General features: G+C 43.7%; 1 non-coding gene across 1 annotated transcript; it reads right to left on the reverse strand.

Annotated features, from left to right (window-relative positions):
- Positions 1-2,784: 2,784 nt before the first annotated feature.
- LOC116828282 (small nucleolar RNA U3) lies at positions 2,785-2,981 on the reverse strand. Its single transcript, XR_004374497.1, has one exon. It is a non-coding gene; the product is annotated as a small nucleolar RNA U3 (small nucleolar RNA).
- Between the last annotated feature and the right edge of the window lie 17,649 nt (positions 2,982-20,630).

The following is a 20,630-nucleotide window of genomic DNA, read 5'->3' on the forward strand; positions in this document are numbered from 1 at the left end:
GGCACAAGATTAGACCATGATGAACATGTCCTCTCAGAACAACTGATTATATATACAAACCACTATTAGTGGCTGGTCCTGGATCAAGTGTGTGTTGAAAGGTAGAGAATTTTTACATTGTAATGTCTTCATAATTTTACATCTAGTTGACTAAAGAATTATTTATGTGTGAGAATTCCCCATTATTATCTCATATAGTAGCTAAAAGAGGTGACTGGTTAGTTGGTGGAGCCCTAGTTTGGTAGCTTGGCCATCATCGTAGGCTTTCGTAGACTATAGGCCCAGTTTCAAGGTGAACATTTGCGAGGACAGTCTTGTACAGTGAGTTTCATGAGGCCACACGTTTGAAATTTTTTGACATTATCCCTCTGTCTGTATCCATGTCTGTGTTTACTATATATATGTCATCCCTTTGTCTTCAGCTCAGCCTGTTATATCATACCTTGCGTGCTTGAATTTTGATTCAGTGATAAGGATAATAACCTGTCTGACTGTTTCATTTTGTGTTCTTAATTAGTATTCCTTCATTTTAAGTCTTTTCAGCATTTGTGTATATGTTTACAGTAGAAGATTTTAAGTGTAGAGAAGCTACTTATTTACAGCAGAATATTTCAAGTGTAGATAGGCTACATACCATCTGGATCACTATGAAGAAAAGATTTGAAAAAGGCTAGAAAAGCATTGATTAAATAAAAAAAAGCTAATTAAATCTCTCTTTTTTTGGTGGTCTAATTTGTTTTCAGTTGTTGTCAATTTTTATTGTCATTATGGCTAGGGGACCTTAAAAGCTGGAAGTGACCCAATCCACAATAAGAGGACCTGGCCTTAAATAGCATAGTGCCTTTCAAAGGCCATTCTAGCACATTGCCCTCACCCTGTTGGTTGCTACAATTTGGCCTTTATGAGACAGAGAGCACTATGAGAAGTCCCACCTGAGCAGATTCTGGGTCTCAACTCTGCCCTCCACCGTACCCTTCTGTAGGCTGCCTACTAAAGCAAAGCTGCTCAAAGTAGTCATCCTCTTTTATTTGCATAAACTGAAGACACTGACAGTCCACGCCCCCAAAGCTGCAGACTTTAACCAAAAACTGCTCAGCAGGTCATCTATCTCCAGCACCCAGACACCCAGTTCCCAATGGGACCCAAACCCCAAATGAATCCATTTTATTCTGTATAAAGCTTATACAGGGTAAACTCATAAATTGTCCACCCTCTATAACACTGACAGAGAGATATGCACTGCTGTTTGCTCCACTTACTCCAGGTTAATTAATAAACAAAAGTGATTTTATTAAGTATAAAAAGTAGGATTTAAGTGGTTTCAAGTAATAACAGACAGAACAAAGTAAGTTACCAAGCAAAATAAAACAAACCATGCAAGTCTGAGCCTAATACATAAAGAAACTGAGTACAAGTAAATCTCACTTTCAGAGATGTTCCAATAAGCTTCTTTCCAGTCCGAGCCCAATCCTTTCCCCTGCTACAGACATTGTTAGTTCCAGCTGGCATTTTAGGTGAAAAACAGGGGATTCCATATGACTGGGGCTTAAATGGAGAGGCTTCCAGGGCCTTTTATATTCTCTCTATTGAGGGTGGAAACGCCTTTGTTCTTCAGTGCAAAATCACAGCAACAAGATGCAGTTTGTAGCCACATGGGCAAGTCACATGTCCATGAATGATTCTGCTTTTTGCAGGCCAATGCCATTGTTTACATGTTAGTTTGAACATTCCCAGCAAAGCTCAGCTGTGGATTGGCATCTTCCAAAGTCCATTGTTTGTTAAATACTTCCAGTTACTTGAATTGTCCCTTCACGATATGTTGGCTAAACCTCCCTTATGTGTTTCCTACAGCAAACACGTCAAATACAGGCATAGAGCCAACGCTCATAACTCCAGGTATAAAAATGATACATGCATACAAATAGGATGAATATATTCGGTAGATCATAATCCTTGCAATGATACCTTACAAGAGACCTTTTGCATAAAGCATATTCCAGTTACATTATATCCACACTTACAAACAAAGTTTTATTAAACATATGGAGTGCAACATCACGGATATGTTACATATATTTATAACTCATGATACAAAGATGATACATACATAAACAAGATTGTCATACTAAGCAAATCATAACTTTTCCACTGACATCTTACATGGCATATCTTGTAAGATTCATTGCAATTTTGTAAAATTGGTATCAATAATATTATAAATGGTCACCTACATTCCATACAGCATCACAGACTGGAAGAAAGTTGCTCGGCTGTGTGTCACCTAGCGTGGTAGCATGTTCTAGGCTCTTCAGAGAGCGTGAATGGTGGGAATACAGGTTGCTGTCCTCCTGATCTCCAAAATGCCAGGTGGGAACAGACAAAATGTTCTCAAGCATCAGTGGCTCCGGTGGTGTTAATAGGAAAGCATTATCCATTCATCCCAACGTGCAGAAGAATTGACAGGTGTTATTGAGAAAGGAACTGTCAGACTTAATGGAGGAACAGAAATAGCTCTGAAGATAAGGCACAATAAACGAGAAAAAAGACAATTCTTTTATGATAAATCTTCTGACTACAAAGATAAGGAGCAAGAACATAGTACACATGCAAAGAAAACCCTTCTTTAAAGTCTTTGGGAAAGTGCAGTCACATAACAAAAAATAACTGAAAACGGACAAAGTGTTTCACTACAGGAGATTTATCATATCAAACCCACAAATAGCACAGCTCCTAAGAACCATACCCTACTGCTTTTTCACACTAAGCAAAACAAGCTCAAAGCTAACCATTCAGACTGTGTATCCTTTCCCTGCTCTTCTCAGGAAGAACAAGACATTCTTCTATTCAGAAAGCAGCTGTCACAGAACAGTATTTTCTGCTATTTTCATGCTTAGAAGGAAACACTACAGCCCTTCATTATAGCTAGCAAGATCAGCTTTTCACAACCACCCTTCTCCAATCACCAACTAAAGAAAGTATCAGAGGAGTAGCCATGTTAGTCTGGATCTGTAAAAGCAGCAGAGAATCCTGTGGCACTGTATAGACTAACAGATGTTTTGGAGCGTGAGCTCATGCTCCAAAATGTCTGTTAGTCTATACGGTGCCACAGGAGTCTCTACTGCTTTTACAACTAAAGAAATGATCCCTGAAAGTATAGTCTTAACCAGAGTGTCCCCTGCCAGTCACAGGCCATTGTAGCGAATATTCCTCTAACTGGTGGTTGCTAGAATTTGGCCTTCAGGATACAGAGAGCACTACGAGAAGCCCCATGTGAGTAGAACCTGTCTCTCAACTCCCCTCCACAGCTCCCTTGGGTAGGCTGCCTAGCAAAGCAAAGCTGCTCAAAGCAGCCATCCCCTTTCATTTGCATAAACTGAAGACACAGACAGGCCACTCAACCCTCAACCAATCTTCTCCTTCTCCCTGCTCTGTGATGCCTAAGACCGCAATCCTATAGAGTCCTTCTCACAGGCTTTCTCTGGCTCAGTGACTCTACATATTTATCCAAGGCTGATAAAGAGCTGGGCTAAAAAGGGGAGTGTTGTGGGTCACAGTGGTGTCTAAAACTGGGACTTAAGTGTCTAATTCTGGGCTTCAGGTGACTATCTTTGTGGATCTGGGTCTAAGTGTTATTGCTGCTCACTGGTAAGAACAGGTTTATATGGTAACCCTGATGACATATTTCAGAGTAGCAGCTGTGTTAGTCTGTATCCACAAAAAGAACAGGAGTACTTGTGGCACCTTAGAGACTAACAAATTTATTTCAGCATAAGCTTTCATGGGCTACAGCTCACTTCTTTGGATGCATAGAATGGAACACACAGAATGTATAAATATCTTCTGTCTGTGTGTTCCATTCTATGCATCTGAAGAAGTGGGCTGTAGCCCAGGAAAGCTTATGCTGAAATAAATTTGTTGGTCTCCAAGGTGCTACAAGTACTCCTGTTCTTTTTTTCCTGACATAGTTGCTGAATAATTTAAGACAGGACATGTGGGGGTTATGACTACAGAGAAATACCTCACTAATCTGGACTTTAATCTTCATACTTTATAATTCATTCAAACAGTCTGATCCAAAAATCTGTGGGAGCCTTAGCACCTCTCAGCTCTCCCGCACTTCCCTCAGGGACAGATTAATCTTTTGTGGGTCTGGTGAAAAATATATTTGTGGGTCCCCATGGGGATAATGGCACATGGTGCAGGGAGATCGGTCCCTGGAGCAAAGAGCTGGCCAGGGGCATGGCCCGGCCCGGCCTGGCCCGGCCAGCGCAATGGCATTATTTAGAAACCAGCAGTTGCCAGATGCACAGCGTCCTGGCCGGCCCTGTGCTACCAGCCTACCCCTTCCCCTTGGGGGTGGGGCCATGCCATATCACACAGCCATCCCGCCCAATACCTATTTGACTTCTTATGGCCAGAGACCCCCTGGACTCACTATGCCCAGCACTCCCGCCAGACCCTGCCATAAATGCACAGTGCCCTGCACAACACAACCCCTGCCCAGCACTCCCCTGCCCACAGCCCCACCACAACTGCCCAGCACCCACACAGAACCCCAAATCCCCAGTGCCCCAAAACATACAGATCTTCCCTGCCCCCTCACAGCCCAGCACCTCTCCAGGCCGCTCAGAGACCCACACCCTGACTCCCAGCCGCACTCACCGGCCCTGCTGGGAGGTGACTGTGTGTCAGGCTGAACCAGCAGCGCAGCCAGGGCTGGTCCCAGGGCCGGGAATCGCTTTGGCTTCTCTGGAGTGACCCCCCCACCCCAACTGGTGAGACTGGCCAGGCTTCTGCACCAGTCCCTGGCAGCTCAGCTCCGGGGAGACAGGCAGGGCCCCACAGGTGGTGGGAAGCAGAGACTGCCTGGAGCCGGAGGTGCACTGGGGTCCGGCCAGGAGGCAGAGAGGAGTACTCAGGCAGCAGGCAGGCAGGCCGAGAGGAGCAAGTGATGGGCTGGGGGGAGCCAGCGGGCCGGTGGGGTCTCAGCACAGTGCTAGTGGAACAGGCTGGGGCCCCTTTTGAGTATGGGCCCAGCTCCATGGCACCACTGGTACCATTGTAAACCCGGCACTGTCTCCAGTTACACAAACCATGTGAGGGATACTGCCCAGCAGGCACAGGGCTCCTGGCATCACAGTTCACCCTGCCCTCTTCACACCCCAATGTTCGTCTGCGGGGAGGAAACAGGGCTAAGTGAGAAATCTGAGCACCTCCTGCACCACATGTTGCCTCTGCAACATTTCCAGTTTTTTTGGGGGGCAATGCCCCCCAAACTTCTAATCACCACCCATGCTGCCACTGCCGGGTAGGTGCTTTAATCTACTGGGCTAAAGGTTATAAAGAGGGCACTGTCACCTCTTGCTGAGGCAGTACTATGATGTGCAAGGCCTGGCCTCTGAGCACTCTTGCTGGATTGGGACCCATAGGCAAGACAGGTGAGGGAACGCCTAGTTTGAGGGCACACAAATATAAATGATAATAATGAAATGGCTGCCATGTTTCTCCCTCCAAATTGGGAGTTCCCTATTATACAAATGTATTGGTCATTTTGTTAATCTAATAGTTCAACACTTTCTAACAATGAGAAATGACATGCAATTCTATAAACTTTGCTGTTTATATTAAAAGAGGTATGCAACTATTGCTCATTGTCCAAATAATGCAGAGCTCTTTATACACCAACAAAAAAATTAGCTAAGCACCAAAAGCTGCTTGAAATAGATAAACTTTAAATCTGTGTATGAAAAAGTGGTGCTGATTTAGCAATCCAAATTGTATTTGGAAGAATATTTTATCATCAAACCATTAGGACATAACAAAAGGCTTCTGCCGTAAAAGATTGATACAAATTGACCCTTGTTGCAAATTTCCTCCCTGAAGCATATAACATGTAAAAAAGCTACAGAAGCAATTTTAAATATACGTATTTTACCATGATGAGGTGTATGAGATAATATTTTTTATTGGACGAACTTCTGTTGGTGAGAGAGACAAGCTTTCAGGCCCCATAGAACTGTTCTTCTGGTCTGGGAAAGGAACTCCGAGCATCATATCAGAATGCCAGATGGAACAGATTGTTTAGCATAATTAGTTAGCACATATTGTAAGGTATCATTCAAGGTAGAGCGACTTGTTAACACCTCTGCAGTTATAGGACAGTTAGGGTATGTCCACACTACTCGCCAGATCGGCGAGTAGCGATTGATCTATCGGGGATCGATTTATTGCATCTTGTCTAGACGTGATAAATCAATCCCCGCTGTGCTCCCCGTTGACTCCAGAACTCCACCAGGGCGAGAGGCAGAAGCGGAGTCAATGGGAGAGCCGCGGCCGTCGATCCCAGGCCATGAGGATGAGAGGTAAGTCAAAATAAGATAAGTTGACTTCAGCCATGCTATTCTCATAGCTGAAGTTGCGTGTCTTACATCGACCCCTCCCCTCTAGTGTAGACCAGCCTAAAGATGGGGTTAGTGGGTTACAGATTGTTGTCTCTGCTCAGTCCATGATTTTTGGTGTCTAGCAGAGTAATTAATTTAAGCTCCCAGGCTCATCTTTTGAACATATTCCCCAGATTTCCTTTGAGGATGGAACCTGATAGGTCAGATAAAGAGTGATCGCATTGTGAAAAGTGTTAATCACAGGTGGTTGTGTGTTTTCGTCTTTTATCATTTTCCAGTGTGAGTTCATTCGAGCGTTTAATGATTGCCTGGTTTCACCCACAGAGTTGTTATTGGGGCATTTAGTGCACTGGATGACAGTGGCTCTGGAACAGGGGGAGCCAGGGGGCCATGGCCCTCCCACTTTTTGAAAGTGGATGGGCCTGGTCCATCCACTTTTTGCCACAGTGGACCCTGCCTCCTTCCTCTCCTGTTCCTCCTGTGTCCCTGCTCCTGGGGCTCCCCGCCTAGGACTGATGGAGGTGGAGAGTCTGGATTTCTGCACCAGCTCTCCACAGTTGTCTGCGCGGCTCTTACCCCAAGCCAGCTCCAGCTGAGGGGTGGGGCCTCGGAGCCGCAACCTGGCCATGGTAAGAGCCGTGCGAGCAGCTGTGGGGAACTGTGGTGGACTCTCCACCTGCCTGCGGTGCAGGGGGCCAAAGCAGCCCCTGCTCCCACCCCCTGGTTCCCTCACCCTGGGCAAGTGGAGAGTCCACGCCATGGCTGCCTCTTGGGGGAGAGGAGGGGTGGGGTGGGGCCTTGGAAAAAGGTAAGGGGGCCTTGGGGGAAGAGGAGGGGCCTTGGGGGGGAGGGGCAGGATGGGGTCATGGCCTTGGGGAGAAAAGGAGGGGCCTTGGGGGAAGGGGTGGAGTGGAGCTGGGGCCCCTGGCCCCCCACTTTTGGGAAGGCTCTGCCACCCCTGCGTTGTGATGGCATGTGTAGGATCCATGGAACCTGAAAGGTGTGTTGTGGGGGGTGTTGATCATTGTAGAAGTGGAGCTATGTCTGTAAGTTTTTCATATGCAGTTCTGGCAGAGTTTGGAGTCACTTTGAGATGCTGTGTCCTGGTCTGTGGGGAGGTTGCTTCTGATGATGAACTTGGATAGGTTGTTGAAAGCCATAAATAGGGGTTCAGGAACGATTTCTTACAGGATGGAGTCTCCATCAAATTTGGGTTGTAGTTGTTCAATGATACCCTATATTGTTTCTAATGTGGGGTGGTAGGTGAGTACTAGGGGTGTGCAGTCAGAGAGGGTTTAATTTCTATACCGAAGCAGGTTCTTTTGGGGTATTTGGGGAGCCCATTCCATGATATGATCTACTTCTCAGGTGAAGGGTCCTTGTCTGATGAAGGCAGTTTTGAGTGTGTTATGGTGTATATCCTGGACTTTCTCTTCAGAGCATATTCTGTGGTATCTGAGTAGCTGGCTATAGATAACAGATTTCTTGTGTGTTGCTGGATCTGTGAAGGTAGGTGTGGTGATCTGTGGGTTTCCTGTGTGTAGTTATCTGTAGGTTTCCATTGCTGAAGCTGACTGTGGTATCCAGGAAGTTGATGCTAGTGTGGGAGTGTTCAATGGGTGGGTGGTGGTTGCTGAAGTTGTGGTGAAAATCTGTGAGGGAGTTTAAACCATCTGTCCAGACAATGAAAATATAGGATTGCCAGGCGTCTGGTTTTTTACTGGAACACCCAGTCAAAGAGGGACCCTGATGGCTCCGGTCAGCACTGCTGACCAGGCTGATAAAAGTCCAGTTGGCAGCATGGCGGGGCTAAGGCGGGCTCCCAGCCTGCCCTGGTTCAGTGCACGTCCTGGAACTGGTGACATATCTCCTAGGCGCGGGGTGGCCACAGGGGGTCCACATGCTGCCCCTGCTCTGAGTGCAGTCTCCGCAGCTCCCATTGTCTGGGAATTGCAGCCAATGGGACCTGCAGGACAGCACCTGTGGATGGGGCAGCGCACAGAACTGGGTGGGTGGGGCAGCTGCGCCTGTGGCTAGGAACTGGAGGGAGGACACGCTGCCACTTCCAGGATCCACCTGAGGTCGGTGCCACCTGGACCCTGCACCTCTCACCCCCTCCCACATCCCAACCCCCTGCCCCAGTCTGATGAAAATGAGCAAGTGAGTGAGGGTGGAGGAGAGCGGCAATGGAGGGAGGGGGAATGGAGTGAGTGGGGGGTGAGGCCTCGGAGAAGGAGCAGGTCAGGGGCAGGGCAAGGGGTGGGGCAAGGGTGTTCAGTTTTCTGCACTCGGAAAGTTGGCAACCCTATGAAAATATCATGGCTGTATCTCAGGTATATCATTGGTTTTGTGGTACATTTGTCCAGAAATTCTTCTTCAAGGTAGCCCTTGAAGAGTTTGCCATATTGAGGAACCATACTAGTATCCATGGCTGTTCCCGTGGTTTGGACAAAGTGTTTATTGTTGTGTGTAAAATTGTTATGGGTGAGGATGAAATGGATGAATTTTGCTAGGATGAGGGTGTTATGGGTGAGGATGAAATGGATGAATTTGGAGTGGATATCTGAGGGTTGTTCATGGTCTTGTAAATGTTTGAGACAGTTGCAAAACCTGCAGTCATAACTTCACTGCTACAATGATCAACACCCCCCGCAACACACCTTTCAAGATCCATGTGTTCTACACATGCCTATCACAACTTGTGATGTACCTCATCCAGTGCACTAAATACCCCAATAACAATTATGTGGGTGAAACCAGATAATAATTATGTTCTCGAATGAATTCACATGGGAAAATGATAAAAGACAAAACCCCTATCACCTGTGGATGAACACCTTTCACAACATGATTGCTCTGTATCTGATCTATCAGATAAGGTTACCATATGTCCAGGTTTTCCCAGACATTGCCTCTTTTTTGAGTTTCCCTTTCTCTGTTCAGGTGGATTTTTCAAATAATGGGAAATGTCCAGAGTTTTTGCAGAGCAAACAAGCTGCAGCTCAGAAAGAGGCCTGATTGGTCTGCTTCCCAAATGGTCCCTCCGTTGCATCCACAGCAGTTTGGTCCATTCCCCTGCAAGCCACAGCTGCTGGATCCCACCCACCCAGGCTCCAGCTCCCAGCCCTGGGAAGGGGTCCTGCAGGAAGATGCTGACTAATAGCCGTCTCTGCATTTTGGGCTTCCACTTCAGCCCCTGTGCACTAGGAAAAAGGGCCAGAATGGCATCAAAGGATTCCCCAAATGCAGGTACTGTGGAACATAACTGTAAAAAGCTGTCTTCTGAGCACTTCCTACAAAGCCTTGGTGTATGGGGCAATGCCAGGGTCAGAGGTGGGGCTGCGTGGGGTGTGGCAGGACAAAGTCACAGCACAAGCTTTACAGAGATTCAGAGTAACCCTGAGAATCAGGAGAGCACAATGGTTACTTAACACCACCATCACATCCTCTTCGTCTAGGCTGAAGGTTGTGTACAGCACCCAGCACAGAATCTCACTTCTGCATTTGTTGATGTCACTAAGAGCATGATCCAAAGGCTTTGCAGTAAACAGGATCCTTTCCATTGACTTTGGATCAGGCCCTAAGCCCTGACTCAGAAAAGCATCACTATTCAGGAAATCACTTAAGCATGTGCTTAATTTTAAGCATGAACTTCCTGACTAGGAGTGAATTGCTCAACTGCTTGCCTTAATCAGGGCCCTAAATCCTAATTGCTGCTGAGCTCCAGTGACTCTCAGGGAAGACAGTGGGAACGAACAAGTGCTCAACACTTCTTCACATTTGGCTGTAAGTCAGATGCAATGTGCACCCACTGACAGGTCTGAGACAAAGCTATTTTCAAAATCCAAACTCTTCCCAATAATTGGCAGCAGCACTGTAGGAAGCAGGGGGGAGCAAAGGTTCTATCTGAAAAGCTGTGAAGACTGTGCTGCCGCCTCACATCATTCCCACTGCCAACAGTTCTTTTTTACTATTGTTCCTTCAACCTCAGAGTTTATTTATCCCTTGATAAAGTTATTACCAGGTAACCAGGAAGCATCCTGCAGTTATTATCCACAATAAGTACAGATTTGATTTAAGCCCAAAGAGGCAAAGGTTTCAGAATCTTAAGACTGGGCCCCCCTCATTACAAACAATGAAAAAATATGCCACCTGTTTTGATCATGCTGTGTATTTGCTTTGCATCATAGTTGTAGGCACCTGATTGAAAAATCTTTAAAGAATCATATGGACAACCTCTAAGGTGCTACATTAAAATAAAGGATTAGCTGGATTTCATAACTTGCGTTGAGTAATTTCTTGGTATAATAAAACCTCTGACCATACCAGTCTATAACCCATCCATCCCTTCACATGCGCTTCACTTCTGAGTATTATCCAGCACATTTTACAAAATGTAGGTGTCGGAGACAGAGGGAAGAATAGGCAAAAAGGTCTGTGTTGAAAACTGATGCAATTTGCTCCACGGGCAAAGGAAGAAAATGCTGTGTTTTTTAATGATAGCACTGCAAGGACATCGGGGGAAGATTCTGGATGTAACAGATTTCAGAAAAATCCACATATTTATCTATAATAGCATCTAGAGGGTACTGGCCACTGTAAAAAAACGAGAGAGAGAGGGAGTAAAAGGCAATCTACATAGACAGAACAGGGGCACGTTGACGTGCCCAAGAGTTACAGAGCAAGCCACTGACTGAGTTAAACACAGAACCCAAGAATCTTGGTCCAGTGCCCTATGCACACTGCCTCTCAACTCTGCTTTGCACACTATATGCTACAAGTATTTAATTTAATAGATTTGTTTTCTGTTGTTGAGGGATTCATATCAAAGCACAATTAACACATTTGTAGATTGTCAGTCATAAGCCTCTAGTCTGAGCCTTTGCATAACACAGGTCGTAGAAACTGAATATTGCAACATACAGTGTCTTGGGGAAAAATGCAAAAAGGTGTGATTCCAGCTAAACATCATGTGATATATTTCATGCATGTAAACACATTGACATGTGTGTTAAATCATGCAGTCTGTTCATGGCTATCCTTGAATATTAACAAAATATTTTTTGCATATAGAAAACAGAAGTTGTGTGCTCTGTGCCTCAGCTTCCTCATCTGTAAAATAGGGATAATAGTACTTCCCTACCACTCAGCTGTGTTATGAGAAGCTTTGGTAAAGCTCTTTGAAATCCTTGGATGGAAGGAATAGATAAGTGCTGAGTATTATTGTTAGACCAAGGAAACACCCAGGGTATATGAGATCCACACAGAACATGACAAAATGGTTGCTCAGACAGAAGGGGCCAAATCCTGAAGTTCTTACTCAGTCTTCCTTTTACATAGACTGTCCTGGGACTTCCATGAGAATTTTGCCTGAGTTAGACCTAAGCAAAAATGGAATAAAAACATCCACATTTGATCCCATTAAATAAGTACATATGAGACATTTACTAGGGGTCTAATTCCTGAGCACCTGATGAGTATCTATAGCTCTCATTAAAGGAAATCCAAGGTGTAGAGTTTTAGCACTTTCCCTATTAGTACTGTGTATTATTTGTTATTTATTGACCATCATCACTGTGTTAAGGACTGGTCTCTGTAGCGAGCTTACACTCTAGCACTTATAAAGAGAGAGAATCAACTCCATGACTACAAACAGTAAGGAATGACTCTAACTTACTGTGTTTCAGAGCACATTTTTCACATGTCCACTGGAATGAATCCAGTGCTTGATGTGATGTTGCACACCACCTTCTAACACTGGAAGATTATTTTGATGGCTGATGTTGGCAATATGTCTCTTAGTTTCTGGTATAAATAGCCATATGTTCTGTTAAAAATATTGGATTTAGAAAGCATAGTCCCTGCAGACTGTATGCAAACATAAGTGTCTTGGAACTGTTTTAAATCTTATTACAATTAGCTTACTCTTTAAATCCAACCTGTGCTGGACCAAACTTTCAAGGGACAACAATCAACAGTGTGTGTCTTCAGGCCAGTGGCTGCTGGAGTAAGAATATCATATTCTGATTCTGTATTTGCATTATTAAGGAACTAAATGCTTTTCTGTTAAATATTTTATATTTGGAAGTTGAGCCAAGTGTCTCTATGGATAAAGGGGAAAATATTCAAAAGCATGTAAGTAACTAACAGCCTCTGTTCCATTTTCAAAAATGACTTAGGAGGCTGAAAGTCAAAGGACTGTAGGTATTTGGAGGCAGATTTTTAAAGGTTATTTAGGTGCCTAACATGGCACATAAGGGCCTACTGGGATTTTCAAAAGTGCCTAAGGGCTAGATTCACTAGGTGAACTTACAGTCCTAGATTTTTCTGTTGGACGTTAGTGCTTAAGTCCAACATTTAGGCACCACTGTCATTCATAAAACCATTGATCAGCTGCTGCCTAACCCTGTAGGCACCCAAAGTCCCAAGACACCTAAGTTTCCACTGGGAAAGTCCATTAGGCACTTCAATTGCTGCTGCTGGGCACATGCACAACCACCTCAGTCCTAATACCACTGTACACTTCAGCTCCCCCCTAAGCTAAGGAAGGATTCACAAACTAGCTCTTCTGCTGGCTAGCTCACCTGATCCAGTGGGCATGCTCAGCGGCTACCTAAGAGCACACCTACCGAATTGGGCCCTGAAAAAACACTGCCAAGGCAGAGCAAGTGCTGTCCTCTGCCCTCAATAGCCCAGTGGGTTAGCACACTTCTCCAGAACATGTGAGACCCAAATTCAAATCCCCATTCTCCCTGAGAGTTAGACTAGGAGCTTGAACTTATGTTTTCCCAGCTGCCAGGCACATGCCCTAACTACTGCACTATAAGGTATTTAGAAGGGGGGGAAGACTTCTCCCAGTTGCTTTTGATGAAGCTGTTCTACTTTGTATGAAATATTCGTTGGTGCAGAGACTGGGTCTCCCTGGAGTGTGTGCTCAGCTAGTCACTAACATATTCACTGGGCTAGAGAGATTGACTATGCAGCCTAGTGGTTAGCACAATCAGGAGGTCTGACTGCAGCTCATGTAGGCATACCCTGAACCTAGCTTTGATCTAGTTAAAACCTTAGATCAAATCTGTCTTGTGTAACAATAGCAGTGTAGCTGCTGCAGCAGCCTGGGCTAGCCTCCTGCGTTCAGCACTACCCTGCATACATACTAAATTCAAAGCTATTTTGGGTGCACCTACTTGAACTGCAATCACACCTCTAAGTGCTGTGTAGTCTATCCTCAGAAGCCTAACACTTTCCATGCATTGGACAAGGTGCCTGGGCACCTAATTCAGGGTAGTGAATTCTACTGGGCACCTAGAAGTTAAGTGCTATAATGCTGAACCCTGGCCTTATGTCGGTATAACTACATCACTCGGGGTGTGGATTACCCCTGAGCAAGACAGTTATACCAGTCTAACACCCAGTGCTGTGTTGATGGGAGAAGCTCTCTCATCCATGTAGGACACATTGTCACTAAGCACTACAATGGCACAGCTGCACCAGTGCTGCTGAAGCATTGTAAGTATAGACAAGCCTTGAGCATTGCAGTTCTTAAGTTCCCCAAGTGAAGCTAGTCCAAGCCACTTAAGTCACCACTGGCACCTTGGTGCTTTTGAAAAAAATTGTGAGATGCCCATCTGCATCTTTAGGCATCTAAATCTTTTTACAAATCTGGCCCATAGATGCTTCTGAAGAATTTACCCCAACTCTATAGCTATTATAAAAATGATCTAAAGCTAAACAATTATAAAGGACAGTTCTGCTCTCAGTTACACCCATGTAAATATTAATTTGCATAGTGATAGTGCCTACGGGGTCTCCATTAGGTCAGGGCCCCACTGTGCAAGGAACTGTACAAAGTAGTGCCGGTCCTAAAGAACTTACACATTGCCTTCAGTACAGTTACGCAGGTGTAACTGAGCACAGAATTTTGCCTTTAGTGAGAAGTTGGCCTTAGAAGAATATCACAACTTTTTGCTAATTTGTAATAACCCAATTGCTATAAAGGTTAGGGTATGGTTTCTGTGTGCTTGTCTTTTCTACTTTTCACGCAGGGATCCAAAAGGGCCAGTTTGTCACATGTTTATCTACACCTAGGTACAACCAAGAATGTTAAATATTAATTTGTATCCAGTGGGATATTGCTTTTTGACCCTTCAAAGGGTCCTTCTAATCCAAAACCCTAGAGGCATCTAAACTGAGTGAAAAGAGGCTTTCCGGGTTATAGTTATAAATACAGGTAATATAAAAAATAACTGAGTTGGTACTTTCATTCATATACATTTGCCCAGAGGTAACAGAATCTACCTGCACAATTCTCATATGCAAGTTACAGGAGCTTTTGGATGAAAGGCCTGGTGTAAATGGGTGAAACTCACTTGACATCAATGAAGTGACACCTATTTTCACCAAAGCTGAATCTAGTCTGTTTTTTCTGTTGCTTTATTCCTAGTGCAAATGTTTTCTGTGGGACTGGACATTATTTCTGCTCATGGGGCCAGCCATGGCTCAGAATTGCTGCTTTCTCTGGCGCCACTGGGAGGCGCTGCACCAGGGAACATACTGCAGGTGCACAGCACAGCAGCCCTATTCCAGGCCTACAGATGTGCTAGTCCACATGTCACGTGAGAATTTCTCATAACTATACTGAAACCAAAGATAAAATCCCAGATCTAGTATAATCAGCCAGCACACCATGCCTCACCAAACCAGCACAACCCTGGTAAGACAGGATGTTGTGAAAAACAAAACCTCCCCAGCTTGGAAAAAAAATGAGGATTTTCATATAATAAAACTCTTAAGACCTGATTTTAAAGCATTCCTGAACTCTGTGTTCTATTCTCATGCAAAAACATTCCATAAATTTTAGGGATTAGCTGGAATTCCTCTCCCCAATTTTGCCCTGATGTAAAACTTGCTTTTAATAACTTCCAGCTTCCTGAACCACAAAGCTATCTGATCTGTTGCACTGTTATTCCCCATGACAAATGATAATATTCTAAGGGGAGAAAATGCAGGTGTGTTTACTCTAGGTCAGAGCAAAATAAAATTGCGCTCTAGTATAAATAGAGCGACAAACCAGGAGCTTCTGTGTGGTTCATCAGCCTTTACCTGCTGTAGAAGGGGTGCAGTGGAAGATTCTAGAAACTGGATCACTGGGGAGCAAGATCCAGAGCTGCACCTGGAAGAGTGCAGCATGGTCTCCACTCTCCATTCTCCGCACTGTCAGCCCAGCTGGCCAAACTGAGGACAGAGTGAGGACAGGGGGTATGGCCATGGCCTCCCATCTTTCCTCTTTGGGGAAGCTAGCATTTGTGTTGCTGTTAGCCTTAAGCACTCAGAAAGCAAAAGGGCTGCCATTGTGAATAGCCCCAGTGCATCTGTACAGGAGATGGAGGGAATGCTTCTGACCAGCCACAAGCTAGTGCTAACATTATTTTCCTGATTGAAACCTCATCATCAACACACACAGGCTAAGCTTCAGAGAGAGATTTGACCATATTTCATCCTGAAAGTTAAAGGCATAGAAACAGTACAATCTAACACCAATATATTAGATTGTAAGTGCAGAAAAAGCTCACACTGACAGTAAAGGACCTTGGATCAGGCTCTAAATCCTCCTTAGTCACAAGTGAAAATATCATTATGAAGGAGCCCTGTGGAATTCAATAGGGATGAAGTGACCAGATTTGTAAAAATATTTAGGTGTCTAAAGATGCAGATAAGTTTCTAGTGGGATTTTCAATCCACATCTTTAGGCACCTAAATAACTTTAAAATATCTGGTCCTAAATTGGTAAGGTTCTATGAATATTACTAGAAAAGCCCCTGAATTTAATGGACAGGGAAACTGCTCAGGTATCCTGGCAAGGGGTGCAGTTTAAAAACCTGAATAAGATATAACAGAATTTTTATTTTGAATCGTCCTATAGAATTCTATACAAAGCATATATTTTTTGTATTAAATGTAAACAGAGTCTGGATGAACTCTCCCCTGACATCTAGTGGTGAGCTATGGAAAAAGACTTCAAAAGCTGATCTCGTTTGCATGGACACACCTACCCTGCCTAGGCACACAGCATGATGGGATTGCTTGCCCAAATGATCACTTGTGGCTGGTGTTGGATCCCCAGTCTCCTTGTTATTGGGGCAGGAGTAATAAAGGATTGCCATCCTTGTTGCGTGAACCAAGGGCAGCAGAATTGTACCTGGCACCCTCAACTTGGGGGGGGGCTGGTGGAGTGGGCCAGAGCAGACCCCTGCACAGGCATGGCAATTGGCTGTTAGGGCAACAAGCAAGTGTCTGAGCAGTGTAAGGTGTCCCCTTACCACCACCAGCCTTCCACACAGGGTGGGAGGTGAGTTCTGTAGATGAACCTCTGAACTCTGGGGCTGTATTGGCCAAGGACAGCAACTGTGAATGGAGTACAGAGAAGGGATAGGTATGTTAAAAGGACTTTTGGGTTGCTGGATTTAAGACCCTGAGGGGAAGAGGACAGTACCTAATTTACTTGGGGGGTGGGTCTTTTGCTCATGGTTTGTGTTCACAAGCCCTAGTTGCAGTGTTTCCCCAAATTAATGCTGAGTTAATTCCCTCCTTTTATGAAAAGTGTTTTCTACACTTGGACTCTGTGCTTGCCAGAGGGGAAGTATTGCCTCTTAGAGGTGCCCGGGGGTGGTGTGTAATTGTCCCAGATCACTGGGTGGGGTCTCAAGCCGGTTTTGTGTTGTATTGTCAAAAAGGAACCCCTAGATAGATACTGAACCAGCCATTGTTGCTGCTGGCTTCACTTGGCAGAAGGGTTACATAAGTTGCATAGGATGGCTCAAATAATCTATAGAAAGAAGCTTATTTTCTATTGGATTCTTTAGTATTTTTCCATAAGAATGTTTAGTGGTCAAAGTCTAAGACCCAATTGCAAGCTTTCCAAGTTACAGCTCCTTGTTTCTTCCATGCATGCACATATCAATACAATTAGCAGAGGGTGTTGCAGTCAGGGGTGAGATTCACTGGCAAAACTAGAGCACATGGAGAAGTTTGCACAGCACCTGCCCTGCACTATGACTGTCTCTAATCAGTATTAGACTGTTTCCCTAAAGGTCAAATTTTCTAAATTAAACACATATATTTAGATAACCCTAATGTATGGCACAAATACCAATCTGTGCGTGCTTATAAGGTATTTGCATGTGTGCGTTGCCAGTTAGCTGCCTAGCTACTGAGTGTGCGTGTTAATACCTGACTAGAATGCAAACATTGCATTACTTTATGTGCAAATATCCATATAAAATGTACGCACCTAATTAAAAAATTAGGCCCTAAATAATGCCCCAAATATTGAAAAGCAATGCTTGATCAATAATAGAAAAGTTTTACTTCAGCGCTAGATTCCAAAATTGTTTTTCACCTGAAAGAGCCATGTTGCCTGAGATTAATCCAGCCATACTTTGGCCTTCTGGTAATAGAATAGTCCAATTGTTTATGTGTCAAAGAAGTTTATTCCTGTAATTCTTTTGATATAAAAGGTGTTTCTTCCTGTTCACTACTCGGTGCTTATCTCCTTACCAAGAAAATGCCAGCCTTAATCTTTACCTAAACTATACCAGCAGCTCAAAAGAGACAGGTGTTTGCTTTGTGAATATGAGGTGCAGAATTGGGGACTTCATTTATCCATTAAAAATAAGAAGGAAACGTGAAGGCGCATGGCTGAGCAGGCTAGGAATGCCTTATATCTCTAGATCCTTTTTTCCAACTAAGTCCTAGTCAGTAATAGTTAAAAGTCACTACTATAGTTAAAGAAATACTACAATGTTTCGATGCACATGCTTTCGGTATTTAAAGAAACTCGTGTTGACTATTTTAGTAATTTTTTTCTACTTTGTGAACATTCTTGCAAATAAGTTTATTGGCAGGAATAGACACAGAAATAGCAATTTTTTCAACAAATGTTTCAGAACATCCAAAGAAAAGAAATTCTGCATTTATAAGTGTGAGGGTTTGCACCAATAGCCCAGAGAGTTTTGCTCACGAATTCAGGCACAGAAACTGCCCAGCCCAAACAGCTCAAATGTTGACTATGAAATGCTTGCAGCACACTGTTCACAAATAAGGTACAAATCAAGAATAATTTGCAGAAAATATTAAAGAAAAAGTGTTAAACCAGATAAAATTATGATCTGTTTAGGGACCATTTGCAAACAAAAAAAAAGAAGGCAATCTTGTTGAATAAGTAATTCGTTATAGATTACTCAACAATTACCATTTTACATCTGTTGTCATTGGCCTCTGTGAAAAGAATTGATGGCCATAACCCATTTGTTGGGCACATTTTCAATTGACATCCTAGTTGACATTCGGCACAGAATGCCAGCGCTGAACTATGCTATCATTCTTAGGGCCTGATCCAATGCACAGTGAATTAAATGACATGCTTTCCACTGACTTCACTGGGCACTGAATCAAGTTCTTGGAGCTCATCCCTTTCAGAACAAGGTTGGTGCACGATAGGGAAATGTGCATGACACTGCCTTTGCAGTCCTGTAGCTAAATGGAGGCCTTTAGGGTGATTAATCTGGCATTTTTCAAAAACATTAAATTTACTTCCAGTTAAAAAAAAGCACTTTCCAAAATGAACAAGGAAAGGCTTTCCCCTAATCAGCTGTGGAGTTTGCCAGGCTTCTCAGATTGAGACGGAGCGTCTCATGCTGAGACCTGTATTCTACTAGCCATAAATGTGTAAAGATGACACCAGCCATTGTAGAACTCTGAGGGCTAGGTTGGGCCAACAGGCTGCAGTCTGATTTTTATATTTGATATATAAAATGATTTCAACAGAGGAAAAACACTAGTCATAGATCATATACAAGTAACTATAGAGAAGTCAATTTTGGCAGTTTGGTCTTCCCCTTGCACTTAGTGATGAGAGAACAGGTGACTAGGAAAAGCAACTGAAATATTTTCCCCAGATCACTCAAGGACTCCCTGCTGCTTGTACTATATTCTCATGTTGGTTTTTTATCTGGGGCAGAGAAGGGAGGGAGGAAGAAAGAAGGAAGAGGAAAATGAAGATAAGTGAATAAGCTTTGCTATTCCCAGTTACAGCAAATTCCTCTGTGATCTCGAATTGTTACTACATGCAGTCTAAAAAGGTGTATTCAAACACATCTCACACAGCGAACAGCATTCACATGTAAGAACAGGAGTGAAATACAGAGGTATATAACCAAGGTTTAAATGAGAGGCTGCAGATAAAATGCAAACTATAGTCTAGACAATGATGTATGTAATTAACAGCTTATGTAATTTATGATATCAAATTGTCACTGTATGTACCCTAAAATGAATAATCTAGCACAAAGATCAGAAAGATCACCTGTAAGGGCATGTAGGTTAATAGAGGAGTGGGCAAACAAGGGGCCACACCTTCACCTGGTGTAAATCAGCAAACACCACTGAAGCCAATGGAGCTTTTCCAGTTTAGGTCAGCTGAGGATCTGGCCTGTTGAACATTTTGGGTGGGAAGTACAATGATAAAGTTTAGACATTGTTTTTCAGAATTCCCTCAACCTTCATCTTTTCATAAGTACATTCTGTGTGAAAAGAAAAAAGAACTATATGTCGCCAAGCAACATTTCACCTGGAACAGTAGGGAAAGACTGGGCAGTAAGCCAGTTAAAGGCAGAGTAGAAATCTTTTAAAGATATTTATAAAGAAGCATAAGCCACATCTCAGAGTCCTCCATGTGTCTGTGACTGAATGAAAAGAGATTGCCTGGAGTGTAGAATCAGGTGACTTGCCTCTCAAAAGCTGCATCGCCTTAGAGAATAAAATTCAAGTGTCCATTTCATCTGCCTTGCTCACAGAAATGTTTTCTGCTTTTATCTTCCTCAGTAAATGGCCTGGCAGACTTAACGTCCTAGAAAATGAAAGACTTGTTACCGCACACTACCCTAAATGTGCAGAGAAACAATAACATACTAACATGCTTCAGTAGTTAAAGGCTGTTTCACCAGCAAGATCTCCTTGCCCTTGGCCTGCTTACTAGGGACATTGTCTGGAGTGAAAGGGGTTCTCTAATCCTTACATTTTATGTCCTTTTTGGCCTTTGATGCCTTTAGGTCTGACGGTCAAATATGGATAATTATCAAAGCTGTACTTTTGGCTTCATTCTCCTTATATAACTTTCCTGGAAGAATTCAGCAGCCTCTTTCCACATAGAAATCTGTACTGAGGCATGAG

The sequence above is a fragment of the Chelonoidis abingdonii genome, chromosome 2 (assembly GCF_003597395.2).
Source record: "Chelonoidis abingdonii isolate Lonesome George chromosome 2, CheloAbing_2.0, whole genome shotgun sequence".
In the NCBI taxonomy this organism is placed as follows: domain Eukaryota; kingdom Metazoa; phylum Chordata; order Testudines; family Testudinidae; genus Chelonoidis; species Chelonoidis abingdonii.